At 39.6% G+C, this 19,762-nt stretch overlaps 1 pseudogene; it reads left to right on the top strand.

Moving 5' to 3' along the window:
- The first annotated feature begins 9,046 nt into the window (after positions 1–9,046).
- LOC118718996 lies at positions 9,047–12,233 on the top strand (annotated as a pseudogene).
- Positions 12,234–19,762: the final 7,529 nt, after the last annotated feature.

The raw sequence follows: 19,762 nt of genomic DNA, 5'->3' as shown, positions 1-19,762 counted from the left end.
AAAACTTGATTCTTTGGCTTAATTAGAACTTACTCTTTTATTTAAAGCATCAAGGAACATAGTCCCAGTGACACTGCTGTGGTCCACAGGTAGCATTTCTTCACTTCATTTCTTTAAGACAGGTAGTAACACTCCACCCCACGCTTCCAGGACCTCCTCCTTCTGAAAAGCTTTGCTTCCAGAAAATTGAAGAGTCAGCCTACCCTCCTGATTAGCCATTCCCCCTTACTTTACTGCCTTTTGGATATACATGACTTTGCAGCTTTCCCTAGAAAAAGAAGACTAAATCAATATTTCATTCATGACTAAATCAATATCTCTCCTTTCCTCCCCCCACTTTCTTTTCCTGCCTCTCCCACTCCTTGTCTTTCATCTTTCTCCTAATTCCTCAGTGTAGGACCTAATCCTGCTTCTGACTTTTCAACCATAGCCTCATTATTTCTTACTGATTCAATCACACACTTCTTCACAACTTGTTTCTGAATTCTATGAATGTCCTTTACAGCCTCTGAAATCTCTCCACTACATTAAAAAATGTATTTTCACAATATTCTGTGTTACAAGTGAACTTGCTTTTATGCCACTAAAGCATAGTGACTATTTGCCATTCATTTAGCTGCCTATTGTCATTTCTGTGTGTTCACTTTCCTGGTGAGATGCCCAATTCTAAAAGAAGGTCAATGCCAGGGGAGAGCTGCTGGATAGTTAATGTCCAACACACACCGACTCCACTTTAGGTTTAGTCACAGAGACCAGTAGTTGGAGTAAACTGACATGTATTAAATGTCCATTTTGTGATTTCAGACACACACAGTAAGATTTTTTTTTATCAAAACAAGTCTATACTTTTGACACTAATATGCCATTGATACTAGTCCCTGAAAGACATCTTCCACAGATCTTACTCTCGGAAGCACAGGATGAGATCTAAAGCCTCTCCACTTCCACTTTGTTTTGTTTTTGTTCAAGACAACCTCTGCCAAGCCCAGTGGACAGTGTAGCTCAGTTGGTTGAAGCATTGTCCCGTGTATTGAGGGGTCAAGGTTCAAGTCCTGGTCAAGCCTCATACTCAATTTGATCCCAAAATTGGGGCATAAGGGAGGCAACCCATAGATGTTTCCCTCTCTCTCTCTCCCTTCTTTTTCCTCTCTCTCTGAAATCAATGAAAATCATATCCTGGGTGAGGAGAAAAAAATGCCAAGTCTACATATACCATTATCTAGTTCTAGGATATTTTTTATGTCAAATGGAAATCCTGTCCCACTTAGCAGTGACTTCATGTAGTGGGATCCCTGTGAATATAATAAACTTTAAAATGATTAAAATGAAAATTTTATGATTTTTTATTTTACTATAAAAATCACACACACACACACACACACACACACACACACACACACATTTAAACAGTTCCACTCCCCACTTTTTCTCACAACTCTCCTTCCTTAAAAGTTATGTTAATAATTACAGAGTACAGGATTAAATACCCAAGCTGGTTTCATTAACTTAAAAGATTGCACACTATTTTCCTTTTATTTTCTCCATTATGACTTTACCTGGTTAAATATAGATTTTATGGCACAGGGACAGAGATAGTATTGTCACTAATCAAAAGCTGCACTTCACAGGGGGATTGCAATGAGTTTTAAAATACTAAAGTTTTCTAATATATGAATGCCATTCCTCGAAGAGAAATGTACCATTTGCACACAAAAAATTTCTGGTATTTATTTTCCCTGTTGTATATAAAATGAATCTTGGAGCTTTCACTTGAATTTCCATCTGACAAGCCTTTGGCATGATGTTGACGACTTTCCAGTCTCTTTTCCCAGTCCACACCTCCCTCCAGAGCACTGGACCATGTTTCTAACTGCCTGGTAGACATCAGCTTGATAGCCACCAGACACCTGAAACTTAACTTGTCCAAAGCTGACTCATTATTTTGCACTCCCAGACCCGCTGTTGTTTCTGTACATTTAATTTTGCTGAAGATCTATCTCTTCAGATGTCCAAACAAGACATCTAGTCATCTTTCTCAAATTATCCTTCCCCACCCACATCGTACTAATCATCACATTCTTTGGAGTCTATCACAGTGTTTCAGGACCTATTTAAGAGGATCAGCCTGCACACACTTACACATGCATGCACAAGCAAAGCCTTCCGTTTTGATTGCTTCCTATGGCACATTCAGCTATCCATTTGCTCCAGTAAATTGATCGCTGTAGCAACCGAATCGGCCTTGGGTCTCAGTCAAAAGAAAACTTGGAAAGTTAAATCACTTGAAAGATAAAGAAAACAGCACTATTTCCCTGAAGCCTTTAGTACAAGCTTTAACTCTCTGATGTTTTCAGTTCTTGTTATGACAATGAATATGTAAATGGCAGCAGCCAGTCCCAGGCTCTTTCTGCCTTATATAATATTAGGCCTTGATAGATACCTTCCCCCCAACTCTCTTGCTCAGGACCTCTTGGAAAAGCAATTGTAGACCATACAGAGAAATGATTGTAAAGTACAGATTTGTTTATCTAATATCTCATTAGCTTTTACCCATAGGCTGAAGAGCCATTTCTCTCCTTCTCTTAGCTTCAGCAGGATTTTCAGAAAATCCAGAATATTACACTATCAAAATTTTGCCTCTTACATTACAGAGCCTGTGATCTAGGTATATTTGTAAGAATACTAGTACGCAACAATTTTCCCAGATTTGTAAAACAGTTTTGAGAACTTCTCATTTAAAGTTGAGCATGTAAAAATAGCCTTTACTTCATCGTCTAATGGGAAAGCATGAAATAATAAGGTTAATGAGAAACAGCCACTCCACATTATCATCCAAAATTTTGACATTTGTGAAAAGGCTTTCCATAGCTTTGGATGAATTAAAAAGAGTCCATAATCAATCCTCAACATCCTGCCTATCTCCATTTACTAGTGAAAAATAAACCCAGATATAATATCTTTGTTTTCTTTATAATTTTTAACATTTCTTATTGTTTTTTATTTGTTTGTTTTTTAAGGAGAGGAAGGGAAAGGGAGATTTAGAAAACATTGTTGAGAGAGAAACAAATCAGCCGCCTCCTGCATACCCCCTACTGGGGATTGAGCCCAAAACTCAGGCATGTGCCCTGACCAGGAATCAAACCAAACTGGTGAGTGACCTTGTGGTGCATGGGATAACTCAACCACTCAGCCGCTCTGGCTCAGCTAATATTCTTATTCTTAAAGAACACTCCTTTTACCATGACACAGAGGCTTGACCTCTTCTTCAATGAAACTTGTGAAAATAATGGTTTCAGAAAATAAATTACTTATTCAAAAATATTTAATCAAAATGTAAGAGCCACAGAATCAAAGATGGTACAAGAAATAAATACTAAATAAATCAAAGGACATGAAAAGAATACTTACCATAATAACAACAGTAAAACAGAAAATTTTAAAGTATTCCACCATGAGTTTTAAAAATATCATAAAGCATTGAATAAAAACAAGATAATATCAGCAAAGATCCATGAATTTAGGACAAGGTGATAAATTAGGATATGATGAAATATGTGTATAAGAACTAGGAAAAGAAATGAGAGAACAATTAAAAAAACAAACACAGAAATAAAGGTAAATTGTCACTGATAACAGGAGAATACGTATTTCTAAGTAAGATCCTAAAAGACAGGATTTAAAAATGCAAGCAAAATAAAATGGATATAAACACGTGCTCCTAAAAGAATTTTGAGAAAAGAAAAGGTAAGGGAGAATGGAATTGTGTAAATTGTGTAACTAAAGAAAATATTTAGAATAAAATCTATCTTTAAAGGTACTATTCAAGAAAGCTTTCCAGAAACAAAGTCTTCAAATAGAGACTAACTTTATTCTGTGTGCCAGGAAAACTTGCCATGATGGTAACCGCAAATAAGTGCCCTGCAAAAACGGAGGTCTGGGCAGGCAGACAGATGAGAGCAGAAAGATGAATTTGGCTTCAGACTTCTCCATAACCACAATCAATGCCAGAGGACAAATGAACAATTAAAAAGTCTCAAGGAAAAAAAAAAAACAACAACAGCCCTAACTGGAGATTTATATACACAGTTCATTCACATATAAAGATAACAAAAAGCATGTTAGGAATGTGCAAACATTAGAAATATTATTACCTCACAAGCATCTCTAGTTCAAGAGTGAACTAAAACTGGACCAGTGTGGCTCACTGGTCAAGCTTGTACCTATGAACCAGGAAGTCACGGTTCAATTCTTAGTCAGGGCACATGCCTGGGTTGTAGGCTTGATCCCTAATAAGGGGTGTTCAAGTGGCAGTTGATCAATGATTCTCTCATCATTGATATTTCTATCTCTTCCTCTATGAAATCAATTTAAAAAATAAATGAACTACATTTTATATGTGTGTGTGTGGGCATGTTTATATTTATTCTATGCAATTTTTCTCATGTAGACTCAGAACAGTCAAGATAACGAATGGTTCTATCACTACAAGGATCTGTTACATTGATTTCTCATAACTTCACCCACAAGCCCCCCTACCCTCTTACTCTCAACCCTGGCAAACTTTAATATGTTTCATTTAAAAAATGTTTCCAATTCTCCATATTAGGAGTTTGAAAGTCAACACTCCACCCAAACAACAGGTAAAAAGCTAGCCGACTAAAAATTTATAACTTTTGTAGGATCTGTAAGAGAGGTAAGGACATAGGACAAAGTGCCATCCCCCAAAGTGGACAGACAGGGTGACAGAGGGAGCCATGACTGCTAGAGCAGAGATTTATCAGCAGAAATCACTGTGGGAACAGTGTCAGGTAGACAAACCTGAACTGTAATTGACAAATTGCTGCAGGCTCAGTGTGCACAACTCTGAAAGTTAAAAACTCTAGGGGGAACCATTCATAGCAGGGCCTCTATAATATTTTAAGATTTACCTCCAGGAGCTTGACCAGATCCCTGCAGTAAATGTCTGAGAAAAACCCTTACCTTGTTCTGAGAGAAGAGTAGAAATAAACTATTTTGAAATACAGTCATATGCCACATAAGAATGTTATAGTCCAGGACGAGCCACATATACAACTGTGATCCCATGAGGTTACATGAAGCTGAAAAATTCCTATAGTCTAGTGACATTGTAGCCATGGAAACGGCATAGTGTAATGCATCACTTGTGTTTGAAGTGAGGGTGGTGCTAACAAACCTACTGCATTACCAATTGTATAAAAGTACAGCACATATAGTTATGTACAGTGCATAAGTCTTGATTATGGTAATACATGACTATGTCTCTGGTTTATGTATGTACTATACTGTACTTTTTTCTTAATACTTGACAGTGTACTATCTCTATTTAAAATATTTTGCTGTAAAAGTTTGCTGTGTTAGGCTGGCAGCAGCCTCATGCATTTTCTGTTTACCATGTTTCCTGATTGCATCATTATATCTTGTACTTGATTTAATTTCATGTTGTTGTATAAATTTAGTCTAGCCTATGTGTATAGTGTGAATATAGTCTACATTAGTGACATTAGTATACAGTGATATCCTAGGTCTTCTCATTATTGACTCATTACCACTCACTACTGACTTACCCAGAGCGTCTTCCAGTTCTACAAGCTTCGTTCATAGTTAGTAGCCTGCACAGGTGTACATTTTTTTTTAATCTTTCATACTATATATGTACTGTACATTTCTTTTATCTATATAATAAAAGCTTAAGCGACTGTTACAGTGGAACAACCAGAACCACTAGTTGCTATGATGTGCACTGACCACCAGGGGGCAGATGCTCAATACAGGAGCTGCACCCTGGTGGTCAGTATGCTCCTACAGGGGGGGTGCTGCTCAGCCAGAAGCCAAGCTCATGGCTGGTGAACACAATGGTATAGTAGGAGCCTCTCCCACTTCTGCAGCAGCGCTAAAAAGCAGCGAGCCAGGCATTAAGGAGCAGTGATCAGGTGGGTGGTAAGAAGTGATGGGTCCCAGACTGCGAGAGGGTACAGGCCAGGTTGAGGAACATCCCCCCGCCCCAACCAAGTGCTTAAGTTTCATGCACTGGGCCTCTAGTATTTAGATATGTTTGGATACACAAATACTTACCATTGTGTTATAACTGCCTGCAGTATTCAGAACAGTAACATCTGTACAGGTTTATATCCTAAGAACAATAGGCTATACTATATAGCCTAGGTGTGTAGTAGGTTATACCACCTAGGTTAGTGAGCGCACTCCATGATGTTTGCACAATGAGAAATATTGCTTAGCAATGCATTTCTCTGCACATGTCCCTGCCATTAAGCAGCACATGTCTACACCAGAGCAGTCTTTTCTTCAGAAATAGTTCTGCTTTGAGAGAAAACTAGTTAATCAGAGCCCAAATGACCTGCAGAAGGGAAACACCCAACTTCAACCCACTCTTGCCCATCTTTCCCAAATAAAAGATGATTTAAAAAAAAACCCTAAGAAGCATTTATAAAAATTACTATCCAGGACATAAGCTTACTAAGAGACTGATATCTAATCATGGAACTATATACTTCCCCTGACACCTCACCACCACAAGACTAAATGCCTTCTTATAATATATATTTCCCCCATTACATCATACCTAGTTGTCAAGAAAAATCAGCAGGTATATCAAAGGCAAAAAACACAAATTGAGGAGACAGAGCAAACATTAAAACCAGACATGGCAGGGATGGTAGAATTATCAGAGTGAGAATTTAAAGCAACTATAATTAATATGCTAAGGGCACTAATGTATAATATAGAGAGCATGCAAAAACAGATGGACAATATAAGCAAAAAGTTGGAAACCTTAATAAAGAACCAAAATAATTCTTGAGATAAAATGCACTATAACATAAAACACAGGTGTCAAACACAAGGCCCGCGGGCCAAATCCGTCCCGCCAGGCCTTGCAATGTGGCCCGCACCATGCTGTCATCACTGCACTCCGCTGCGTTTCCATCACAATGACAGTTTATGACTGTTCAGTAAACCATTCGGCCTGCGATTTAGGCTGGATTTTAGATTTTGGCCCCTTCTCTGATTGAGTTTGACACCCCTAACATAAAAAAACGAATGCCCTTGATGAGCTTATTTGTAGACTGCACATGGCCCAAGAAGTTCTTTAGAGAAAATTAAAACAATAGCAATTTGAAACTGAGATTCACATAAAGAAGAGCATTGAAAACAGAATAAATAAAGGCAGAATAAAAACTTTAATTTTTTGTATGGTGTATTGATATAACAGATAACACTTTGTTTAAAATAATACTGAAAATTTATTTGATTATATATGTTATGTAAATATCTATCTATCTACTTATATATTTTTATACTAGAGGCCCAGTGCACGAAAATTCGTGCACTCGGGGGGTCCCTCAGCCCTGCCTGTGCCCTCTCGCAGTCTGGGAGCTCTCGGGGGCTGTCCAACTGGTAGTCAGACATTCTTAGTGCTACTGCGGTGGCAGGAGAGGCCACTGCTGCTGCACTCTCCAGCTGTGAGCCCAGCTTCTGGCTGAGGAGCGCTCCCCCTGTAGGAACACACTGACCACCAGAGGGCAGTTCCTGCAGTGAGCACCTGCCCCTGGTGGTCAGTGTGCATCATAGCGACCGATCATTCCACCATTCAGTCAACTTGCATATTAGTCTTTTCTTATTTTTATATATAAGTGAAATGAATGACCATACTAACACTACTCAAAAGAAAGCAGGATTAATTTCAGATAGAGCAGTAATCAAACCCAGGGAAGTAATCCAGAATAAAGAAAAGCATTAAATAATGAGGCAGGATCAATTCTCTAAGAAGGCATAACAGTCCTCAACATGTATGTAACTAACAATAAAGCATCAAACTGTGTGCAGCAAAAACCAATAGAACTGTAAAAGGAAAACGCTGTGTCTGATGTCATACTTGGGTAATTCAACACCCATCTATGAGAAATGGACAAACTCAGCAGGTAGAAAATCAATGAAGACATAGTTAAATTCAATGATGTCATCAAACAACAGATCTAAATTGGCATCTATAGATTACTTGATTTAACAACAGGAAAATACACATTTTTTCTCAAGTTCATATGAAACATTCAATAAGATAGACCACATTCTGGGCCATAAAACACACCTTAGAATTTTAAAATATAGAAATTCTAAAATGTCCTCTCTCAAACTAGAATGGAATTAAGCTAGAAATCAACAAAAAGAAGATAGCTGGAAAAATAAAAGTATGTAAAGACTAAAGAAGACACATCTAAATAACCCAGAGGTCAAAGAAGAAACCACAAGATAAATGTTTAAATATTGTGAACTAAATAAAAATGGAAACTCAACTTATTAATTGTTATGTGATAGAGTGAAAGCAGTACTTAGAGGGAACTGTATAGTAGAATGCATATATTAGAGAAGAAGAAAGACCTAAGAGCAATAGTCTAAGTTTCCACATAAGGAAACCAGAAAAAGAAGAGAAAATTAAACCCAAAGTAAGTAGAAGAGAAAAAATGGTAAGGATTAGAGAATAAATCAATAACATTAAAAAAGAATATGGCTATGAATATGGCTAATAATTATCAAATATTAAAATAATCTTGAAAAATAACAAAGTTAAGAGAACTCACACTACCTGACTTCAAGTTTTCCTTTAAATTGACACTAATCAAAAGAGTGTGACAGCTAAATAGGATAGACACATAGAAGAGTAATAATGAAACCCCAAAATAGACTTGGACTTATAAAATTACTCTTAAGAAAATAAATAATTAAACCAGAAACTAAAAAAATACATATATCTGAGAAAAGACTAGTGCCCAGTATTTATAAATAATCCATGTGACTACATATTGGATTGATAAAAACCTCAATTAAATAATGGGCAAAATATTTAAAGAAAGTTCACAAAGCAACATACATGAACAACCAATACTTATATGGAACATTTCCAATGTTTTGTTGGTCATGGAAATGCAAGTTAAAACTACAGTGAAATCCAGAGCACGGTCACCAGAACACTTTAAACCTAACAGGCTGACAATACCAAAGGACGGCGAGGATGTGGAGATACCACAACTCTCACACTTCTCTGGTAATAGTGTGACATGCTGGACAACCATAACTCACACACCAGAGAAGTAAAAAAGAACAAACCACAGGCTTTCGCAAATGTTAAGGAGCATGTGCTACAAACACAGCTTCCATCCATTGTTGGCGGGCTTGTCACTGAGTATAACCAGTTTAAAAAACTGAAGCATGTGCCTTATGACCTAGATATTTTCTCCAAGGAATAAGCTCATATAACTAGGAAAAGATGTGTTCCAAAATGCCCATAATGGTAAAATTGATAATAGTATACAAATGCACATACACAAATGACCATTAACAAGAGAAAGGGAAACGCTGACAAAAAAAAAAAAGTTTGAAAATAAAAATTAATGAATTACAGCTACACACAATTTCATGTATAAGTCTCAGAAACATAATGTTGAATAAAATAGGTTAGAAAATATCAGAAAATATACAATCTACATTGTTAGAAGTTAGAGAGTGATCACACTTGAGATTTGCTGAAAGTGGGCACAAGAGGTGCCACTGGAGAACAAGTGATATCCTATTTCTTTATTGGATTGCTTGTTAAACAGGTGTAATCAGATGAAAAATCATCAAGCTCTATACTTACACTTACTGCACTTTTCTGAATGCATGATTTTCCCCAATAAAATTTTACTTAGAAACAAAGCATGTCAGCACAATGGTTCAATAGGCAGCCTCAAGGTCTCATTCCCCTTTCTCCTTGAAACATCACTAAACAAGCAAAATTGTCAGGAACAACTTTGTCAGAACTCCAAGCAAATGGTAAATCACAAAAACGGCAACTCTAAATGGTAGAAAGCAGTGTGTGTGTGTGTGTGTGTGTGTGTGTGAACTTGCCTCACAGCCTCTCCCACATAGCAGGTTCTGAAGCAGCAGCAGCCCTAGATGGGACCCTGTTTTTGGATCTAGAGGTAGCAGAAAAGATATTTGAGTTAAATTATTATGTACTAGAGATCCGGTGCACAAATTCATGCATGGGTGGGGTTCCTCAAGATCAGGGCCATCTTATCCAGTCTCAATTGGGGCTGATTGGGGCTGATTGGGGCTGAATGGCCAGCCAGTTGGCAAGGGGGAGGAACCATGAGAGGTTTGCTGACCATGGGAGGTTGGTTGTGGAAGCGATCTGACCACCAGAAGAAAGCTTCTGATTTGAGCATCTGCCCCCTGGTGGTCATTGCATGTCAAAGCAACAGGTCAACTGGTCATTCAATCAACTAGAGGCCCAGTGCATGAAATCCGTGCACTGGTAGGGTCCCTAGCAGCTGCCAGCTGCCCACCAGGTATTTGCTCCCTTCCTCCAGCCAGCCCACCCCTCTGGTCAAACTGCCAGACAAACTCCTGGTCAAGGGGCCAATTTACATACCGTATTTTCCGGCGTATAAGACGACTTTGAAACAAAAAAAAAGTCAACAGAAAATCGGGGGCAAAAGACAAAGTTGCACAAAAATTACCTGCAGATCTTGATGGCAAAGTAAGTCTTTTCTTTGAAGTGGGGAGTAGTCTTATACAGCGAATATAGGCATAAACCTATGTTTTAACTGTAAAATTAGGGGGTCGTCTTATATGCCGGAAAATACGGTACTATGCCTTTATTATAGAGGATATCTGTCCAAACTTGTTGGGAAGCTACCTGAAATAGTGATGTGAGTTGCTCAGATTTTTAAATCTAACTTGGAACTCAGGGGAGAGAAGTGGTAAGAATTGCTCAAAAACACTGCAAAGTAAACTGCAACCTGCAGGTGCCTAGGGTGAAAGATTATGGCTTTAAACTCTATTTGGCTCTCTCAAGCCCTGGAGAAAAAGCTGGGGAATTTTTGGAAATTAGAATAGTAAAAAATACCCAGGTATAGATTTTTAAAATCCATATACATGCTCACAGCAAAACATACACTCATAAAAGACCTGAGAAGACCCCAAGTTTCACCCTGAGCTGATATCTGGGGTTAGTGCAAGCCTGCTGAGTGTTGGAGTCCCTAGCATAGAGACAATTCTCTATCAAAACATTAGCTTAACATAAGGTAAGCAGAAAACTCAGCAACTACACACAGAAGGCATACCATCTTCATAAAAATAGTTTGGAAAATTCACTAAACAAATGAACTCCTATAGTCTTCAACAATCAATGAAACAGACAAATCTGGAGTGGAGGGTGGGGGTGGAACTTGATTTCCAGAGATAGCACATTGTCATATTCAAAAGTCCAATTTTATGCACTTCAGTCCTCAGACAGAGGAGGTGGGAAGTTCTGAGGGCAATGCTGCCCTGCTGACCCAACAGGACCCAGATGTAGTCTTGGCCAGCGCCAGCTTCAGCTGCCGTAGAACTAGGTGATCTGCCAAGGTGTTGGTTCTAAACCTGGTGGTGCTGGAGAACCCAAGCCCTTACACATCCCCCTTCCAGTTCCAGATCAGCTGTGAGTGCAATGAGACTCTGGTGTTATCATTTATGTTGGCTCAGCTGAGAGTGAGGAGTTTGATCTAACCCTAGACTTGGTGCTGGTTGGTGGTGCAGGGAAACGCATGTTCATCTTTCAGGCTGATGTCCCCAACTCATCTCTCCTCCATGAGAGCGATGCCATTGGACCTCATCACCTGCACCTATCCATGGACAGGAGTTCATCTCCAGGGGCTATTAAGTCAATAATAAGTACCCCGACCCAGAGATACAGGAGCACCCAAAGCCAGACCTCTCTCAGTTCCAATGGAACATCTTGGCCTGGAATCCCTTGGTGACCCATTTCTATTATACATCCACTGGGACAACCACACAGACAGCCTGGAGGTCATAGAAAACTAAGACCCATCCCTAACCTCAGCCTCCCTATCAACTGCTCCTCCTGTCAAGAGCTTGGGGCACCCTGTGTCATCTCTGGCCTCCTCCCAGAGAATGCATGGACTGCATCTAACTGGGGAACTCCAGGCCCTACTCGGGCCCAGCTGGGACTAAGACCAGTCTCCAACCCACCTGGAGAAGGCAGTCAGGCCTCTTGGAGAGTCCTGTGGAGTCATCTGGAAGATTTTGGGGCCATCAACTATTGTACATTCAGGCCTGTCAAACTTGTCAGCAAAGAAAAAACAGGCCTCAGATCTCTCCCAGTCTTATCCCAAAAGGATTCTCTCACCTTTACTGCTCAGTCCTATAAAAAGTAGGTACCTGTACTTCAGTTCTTAATTCTCCCTAACTTATGTTCTTTCTCTCTCTTCCACATGCAGGTTATTGTGTCACCATCCTCCCTATATGAGTTCCATTGAACCAGAGCACTTCCCACAGACTTCCATGGCCTGCCTTGAGGATTTCTTGGTTAATGGCTGGGAAGGATCTGGTCCTGTTGGGCCAGAGGCTCTGTCATTTCTTTCTCTTCCCAAACATCTGAGTGGACCCACTCAGCTTTCTGGATTCACAAAGAATCTGGGGTAGAAGGTGGATTCAGACACAATTTCTATCCTCTTCCCAGGATGATCTTTAGTGTGTTTTCTTTTTCAATCCAACAGCCTCTGGACAACTCTTTTCCCCAAAGTGTGATCAGCGGGTTGCTGAGGAATAAATAAAATCAATTAAAGCCAAAGACCAATAGAAATCTTAAAAACAGAAAGAGAAAAAGAGATGTTCAGTAAGATTAACATCCAATTTCTCATCAGAAGCCATGAAAGCAGGAAGGCAGTATAATGAAATATTTAAAGTGCCGAAGGAAAAATAAAGTCAAATAATCCTATGTCTGGCAAATCTCCCCCCAAAGAATAAAAAACAAATTAAGACATTTTCTAGGGAAGTAAAAGCTGAAGGGGTTCATTATCAATAATCCTGTCTGATAAGACACCTTAAAGGAAATCTTTCAAATTGAAATGAAAAGATAGTGGACAGTAACTAGAAGGCATCTGAAGAAATATAAATGTATCTCGTAATGATAAAAACATGGGAAAATATAAAAGCCTATATCATGTATTATTTGTAACTCTAGTTTTTCTAACATGATTTAATATTTGTATTATTTGTAACTCTACCTTTTCCTCACACGATATAAAACACAAACATAAAAATAATTACAAATCTATAATTACTGGGCATATAATGTATAAATAGGCATTAGTCCAAAGATCTACAAATGGACAATAATTACAGGAAATTATACTAAACATCTTTAGGTAAATGCAAATCAAACCCACAACGAGATACTATTTTCCACCTACTAAGGTGGTTAGGATTTTTTAAAAATCAGGTGCTGGTGAAGATGTGGAGCAGTTGGGACCCTTGTGCCCTGTGGTCGGAGTGTGTAATGCTGCCTCAGCTCTAGAAAGCAGTTGGGCCCTCCCTCCTCTCGCTGCATCCGTCATTAATATTGGCCCGTAATATATAACATTTTCTAATACTTAAAATGTAATACATGCTTTTTCCTTATTAGTAATAGGTTTTTAATTTTATGTCTATCGTGTTTGGCAAATATACAAAGAAGAAAAGTCAAACCCCACTGAGTGAAAAGGAAGGAATAGGCGACTACTAGGAACCAGCTGTAGATGATCAAATGATGAAGCCAGAGCTGGAAAGTATATGAGCAGACACCCGCAGTTCTATTATTTCATCAGTCCTTCTCCTCTCCATCATAAAGATTGATTTAAGCCATTACCGCCTCATGCTGGAATGCAGCCCATCCTCCATTCTTCCTGCTGCCTTGGCAGCTTCCTCCATAGCATTGCATTTGGAAGAATCTCCGAAAAATAAGTCTTAAGTCATCGCTGCTTCATAGCTATTCATATCTCCCCTGAAACACGAGGAACACTCAGGGCCTTAGCACACTCTGGACCACCACAGAACTGTCCTCATGTCTGGTAATTAGTAAAAAAAAGACTTAATCAATGGATGGTCATTGTCTTCTGACAAAGTATAAAAAAAGAAAAATCAAGCATAATGATGGGAGGAAGTTTCCTTACTCTATACATATTTTCTAAGCATTATTTCTGTGTAGGAGACTGAGAGGAGAAAGGGATTTTTAACCGCAATTATATGCTTCTTCTACCATATCTCTTGCCCCAACCTTTAAGGATTTGAGGATCAAGCAGGGAGTGTAAGGCTTGCACAGAAACTGCTATGTGATTAGGATTTGATTAATATGCTGAGGGAATTCAGCGAGAGGAGATTTATTTATTCATGCTGGGGGACTCAGAGAAAGTTACAGACATTTGATCTGGGCCTTGCTGAAGGGAGCAGGGCAGGTGGGAAGAGACAGATCTCCAGCCCCTGGAGGAGGGCCCCCTGGTGTGTGAAGGTCAGAGAAGGACATGCCATCCTGCTTGTCAATTATAGCATGTGCAACTCAGCAATCAACATTAAGGTCAGAACACCAGAGTGGCTGGCTCTGGGAGCTCTTGATTGCGAGTAAGAGGAATTGTAAGTTGAGCCTTCTCCGTGGAGATTCTTGAGGCCCCAGCTAATTCTCTGCAGAGCCTGATCCCTGCTGCTTTCTCTCGCAGCCTGCCCTCCCCACCTGTAATTTATTCAGACTCATTCTGCTCTTCTGTATGCTCCTGCCTCCAACGCTGTGACAACAGGCTTCCATCAGCTTTATAGGACAGGGACCCCTCAAATCATCCTTTGCATCCCTCTGTACTTCCTTAAGCCTGTGTATTTCTCCCCAGCAGGCTAAGGAACAGGAAAAAAACAAAACAAACAAACAAAAAAAAAAACACAGCTTGCCTATAGACAGATCTGCATTCTAATAATGGCTCTTCTACTCGTAGATATGTGACCCAGGGCAAATTATTTAACCTCTCTGCGCCCTATGTGAAAAGGTGATAATTATTCTTATCTTAAAGAGATGTCATGAGGGTAAAACAAAATGCTTAAGCTTCTAATGCTTAGATGCTTCAGGAAATAGTAGTTGGCTTTCCACTCTACTTTCTAGGCTCAATCAGGTCAAGCTGTGGGCTCCAACCTCTTTTCCTCAGTCCTCAATTAAGGCAGTTAATAAATTCTCTGCTGTCATCATTACTAGCTCTGCCAGTTTCCCGCTCAGAGACCAAGAGACTGCATTGCACATCAAGGCTTAAAGGCTCCTCTTCCTATTTCCACTAGGCCCCTTGGGAACCTGGAGGTTAAAGATTTGACCTGCTCTGGCATTTGAGCTGATTCACATTGGAACTGGAGGGACAAGAAGAAGGCTCTAATCAGTCTGAGCCTGGAGGGAATTGCAAATTTATGGAGACAAAAACTGGAGTGGGGATGGGGTATGCTGGAGCTTACACTGTCTCCCAGGATAAGACAGGCTTAGGAGTATCTTGGCAAGTTTGTATCACAGGAAGTACAGTATTTATTCAGCACACAGCTAGTCAGTGGGTGCCCTGGCAATTGCAATGCAGGCTCTCTGACTTGATTTGGGTTGGAGTGTTATTTAGAGACTTAATCACATAATGTCCAGGGGTCCCAAGTCCTGGTGTGAATCTGATTGACTCCTGCTAGTTTCAGGGTGCAGATAACTGAGGGGGGCTAGTAGAACATCTGCTGACTTGAATTGAATCAAAACAAGGTGTCAGCTCCTGGCTGAAGAGATGTATTACAATGAGGACATCCCTGCACCCCGGCATAGAAACAGGCTTCAGTCAGCGTTATAGGACAGGGGCCCTGCAGATCTTACCACTCTGTGGCAACTGTTTATGGGTCAGCCTGGGCCGATGGTACCTGCCAAGGTGTTCACGGAATATTAGAGTGGAGGGAATACGTTTATCTCATTTGGGAGATGGAAAAAAATGTGTAGCTCATTAAGATCACAGAGATGGTTATTTAAAAAGCCAGTGTGAGAACATAGGTCTCCTAATTCCCAGAGTTACTCTTTTATAATCATCACCAACATACATTAGTAGGCAGTTATTAAGTTAATTAGTTGCTCTGCTATTGACACAGACAGTAGGACTACTTTTTCCAAAGTTCTCATCTATGGGTACATACAGCCAGATCGTAATTTCCTACATTTTTCCTGAGCTTCTAATAATAAAAGGTAAATCCTTCAAGGCTCAGTTCTCATATTCTTTATAGCTTACCTTTATAGCGTTAAGAAATAAAGAACATGGGAGGGCTTTGATACACACTGAGGGAATAAGCAGAGGACTGTCATGGACACAGCTTCATTCATAAAATGATTAAGAGGAGGCTCAGGAATATGACTAAAGTCTTAGCACAATAAAATATATAAGAAATCAATTTCAATTATTTTTTCAAGCAATTGGAATTCAAAGTCTTTGGTTACATCCCTAATATTCTCTCATGTGATACTCAAGCTTCAGATATTGAGGAGCTCTATGGGTCTATTTTGATGAATAGACAGTTGTTCCTAATAATTCTTTGGCCGGATAACCCTGAAATCCTTCTTTTTACATTTATCAAAATTTTTCTGGCTTGCCCAAGTTTACTCTACTTAAAATACCATTTAGTATAGCAAGAGAAACACCCAATAGCTTTTAGTACACGTAAGTATGAAGAACTTTAGGTGTTAAAATTCCTGGATAGCTTCAGAGATGAGTAGAAGATTGGGAGCAATGTGAGGAGATAAAGGGCAGCAGCATTATTTCAATCCTCCTTGATTTCTTATCTTGCACACTAAGTATATGAGGGATCTCAGAGAGAGGGGGGGAGGTGGGAAAAAGAGATTAACTAAAGAATGTATATGCATACTAGAGGCCAGGTGCATGAATTCATGCATGGATGGGGTCTGGCTGGCTCGCCTACCCAATGGAGGTTGATCGGGGCCAGCCTAGCCAGGGAAAGGGCTGTGGGTGGTTGGAATGATTGTTCAGGTCATTCTACTGTTCCAGTCCCTTGGCTTTTGTAATATAGTATGCATAACCTATGGACACTGACAAAAATGCTGTGAAGGCCTGGGGGGCGGGGGAGGGGGAGAGGGCAGGTAGAGAGGGCAAGGGAGTAAATGGAGGGAAAAGGGGACATCTGTAATATTTTCAACAATAAAGATAATTTTTTTTAAAGTATATGTCTGCAATATCTGTCTGTTTAGGTGTCTACCTATAATCTCTATTTACTTTGCTATTATATCTCAATCTAACAAGGAAATGTGGGCAGAGAAGGAAGTAGCCAACTTTCTGTGGTCATGTCCATTCACTGTAAGAAGTATATCCCCAAATACCCGGCAACAGTCCCTGGTGTGAGTACAATGCATGTCATTACTATTTATATACCACTACAGGCTCAGTGATCCACATTGAGCACTTGGGGTGGCAGGGAGGTGGGGGGATGGGGGGAGAGAGGATATACCCTCAGTCCAGCCTGTGCCCTTTTGCAGTCTAGGAGCCCTTGGGGGATGGATGTCTGTCTGTTGGATATCCTTAGTGCTGCCACAGAGGGGGGCCACTGCACTGGCCAGCCATCAGTCTGGCTTGTGGCTGAACCACCATAAGCATCTGCCCCCTGGTGGTCAGTGCATATTTTGTCTCCTGCCTTTTGGTCAATTTGCATATTAATCTTTTATTACATAGGATTAGTTGCTTTCTGCTGTGCTCCTGGCTCAATTGCTTTCATGAGACAAACTTTCATATACTAATATATCTTTCAAACTAGCTGGATACATAACAGAATTCTGTCCATAAGCAGTCTCATTCTTACAATGTTCTCACCCTTCTACCCTTCCCCCACCTATTTTTAGAAGAAAAGAGCTGCTTCATACTGGTTCAGCTTTCCCAAGGAGGTAAGACCATTCCTGCTTAAGTACCCTCTGTTAATGTTGCTACACCAGAACTAGAGCTTATTTCTCCTGGATTTTAGCACCCAACAACTAGAAATCAATACAGTGTGTACTTCTATGAGGCTTAATTTTGGTTAAAAAACAACTTCAGAACTTTTGTATAACTATGCCATGTTTTTCTAGTGAAATGGTTGAATGAAAGCCTGTTATGTGCTCACATTTTCCCATTTGCTAAGGTGAGACCATTGTAGCAGAATTCAATAACTTTGTTCTATGGAAATTATAACCTTTCTTAAATTCTGATTAAATAACATCACTTTGTCTTTCCACTCTAAATGTTATTCTTTCACAGCCTCATCCAGCATTATGGCTTTCACTCCCATTTGTATAACTTTTAAGTCATTATCTCTAGCCAAACAGCAATCTTTGTTTCCATGACTCTGTGTCAAGTTGCCTGCTGTATGTCTCCACTTAAAAGGATCCACAATACCTCAACACTAGCATGCCCAAGGATGAACTCACCATCTTATACCTTTTCCCTCTCCATTACATGCATACACACATTCTCTCTCTCTCTCTCTCTCTCTCTCTCTCTCTCTCTCTCTCTCTCTCTCTCTCTCTCTCTCTCTCTCTCTCTCTTTCAGATGATCTGCCTCTGGTGCTTCCCATCTCAACGTATGTCACCATAACCCAGGTTAGAAATCAGAAAGCTGCCTAGATTCTCTCAGAAATGATTGTAGCCTTTTCTCTCAGTGTGGCCCATTTCTATTGCTTCAGAACAGAGTTTCAACTTATAGATATGAATTCTCCTTAAGTTCATGCTTATCTCTCTTTTCAGGCAACCCTCCCTCCCCCCATAAATGAATTCCATTCTCTTAGGCGTGCTATGTTCTAGCACAATTCTCTATGATAAATAGTTTTGGTTTTTTCCCACCTCTCAAGTGTTGCCCTGTGAGCACTTATGTCTTAACTCAAATATCCATTATTCCTCTATGATATTTTCTTTCTGCAATTATATTTTGTTTCTTGCACATCTCTCTTGTAGCACTTCACACATTATATAGTGACCATTCAATTTTACCTCCCTCTGGCATGGATTGTAAGATGTGTAATCATGTTTTTCTCTTTCCCATTTCTCCATTACTTAGCATGTTTGTACTAGGTTTCCAGTAAATAAATGGATAATCAAATAATAAATGGTAGTAACAAAACCCTGAAAAAACATGTCTAATGGGTGGTCATTGGTGCGAAGAATAGGAAACCATTTTCCTGGATGACAGCTCAGATAGATTGAGGGGAGTAGTTAATTGGAAGCAATATGCCCTACAAGATCACTCAGTCCTGTAGACATCTGGTCAATGGTAGGTCTTCCCTACTTGAATAAAAATTGATGCCATGGTCCACCTGGTGTTGCTCAGTGGTTAAGCATCCCCCAGGGATACTGAAACAGGAGGTGGTTCCATTCCTAGTCAGGGCACATGTCAGGGTTGCAGGTTCAATTCCCAGTGTGGGGTGTGCAGGAGGCAGCTGATCAATGATTATCTCTCAACATTGATGTTTCTATCTCCCTTTCTTCCTCTCCTTTCCTCTCTGAAATCAATAAAAATACATATTTTAAATTAATGCCATGATTCTAGTAAAATAAGAAAAAGTTTTAACACCAAAATGTAGACTAAAATACCTTGCATCAAATATATGTTTAATCTAAGAAATGAGCATGGTCTGAAGACAAGTAAAAAGCTAAGTGATAGATCCTCAATTGTCTGTTCCCCTGAAGATATCATTATACTAATATCCATGAATTCATATACATTTTCTAAAATGTATCTCTATTTTAAAATTTGCTACTTATTTCTTTAGTGAATTGCAGGGTGCCTACCAGTTCTATTACTCTAAGATTGGGTGAACTAGTCACCATTCACCTCATCCATGTAATTATAATTTTATGACTTATATCATATGGCCTTTGCAATTAAATGAGGGGCCCAGTAATTT

Source organism: Pipistrellus kuhlii, unplaced genomic scaffold, assembly GCF_014108245.1.
Source record: "Pipistrellus kuhlii isolate mPipKuh1 unplaced genomic scaffold, mPipKuh1.p scaffold_m20_p_15, whole genome shotgun sequence".
Taxonomy (NCBI): Eukaryota; Metazoa; Chordata; class Mammalia; order Chiroptera; family Vespertilionidae; genus Pipistrellus; species Pipistrellus kuhlii.
This window is presented reverse-complemented; position numbering and strand designations above follow the sequence as displayed.